The sequence below is a fragment of the Gossypium hirsutum genome, chromosome A05, assembly GCF_007990345.1.
Source record: "Gossypium hirsutum isolate 1008001.06 chromosome A05, Gossypium_hirsutum_v2.1, whole genome shotgun sequence".
Classification (NCBI taxonomy): domain Eukaryota; kingdom Viridiplantae; phylum Streptophyta; class Magnoliopsida; order Malvales; family Malvaceae; genus Gossypium; species Gossypium hirsutum.
Window position 1 is genome coordinate 28,031,997 of NC_053428.1, and position 621 is coordinate 28,032,617.

A 621-nucleotide genomic window follows, 5' to 3' on the forward strand; every position below is an offset into this window, starting at 1 on the left:
AGGAATGCTCAATATATCTCTCCTCCTCTTCCATCAAACTTTCAAAAACACACACATATATATTATTGCTACTATATGTATCTGTATTTCTACAGAGACATAAGTACATGATAAGATACTATACTAATAGAGAAAAAGTTAAGACTGTCCTCTCCTCTCCTCTTTCCCGTCTCTATCATTCATGGCCTCTGGGTCTGCCAGTTGCAGTGAGAGTCACGTCTTTTGTCCTCCAATTCATCGCCTCCTCATTCATCCCAGTACTGCCCACTATTTTAGTCCGTTATGATTTGGCCTCATTTCACCATTACCTTATACTAATAAATTTTGACATCAATAAAAAGTAATCATTATTATTAATTAAATTAAAAGAATGAGTTTGATAGTTGTAGCTATGGTACTGTTAGGTTTCAGAAGGTACTCTGAGATCAGAGGGCAAGTAGGGCTTTTCTGAAGTTTAAGTTTATTGGAGTAAAGCTTTCTGTTCCACTTCTGCTGCTGCTGCTGTTTTTTAATTTCCCCTTCATATACCTGAAGAATGAAAAAGTCATTACTGAATTGAGAATCCATCAAACCTTACCCCATCAATCTTTCACTGCAAAACGTGAAAAAGAAGCAAAGAGC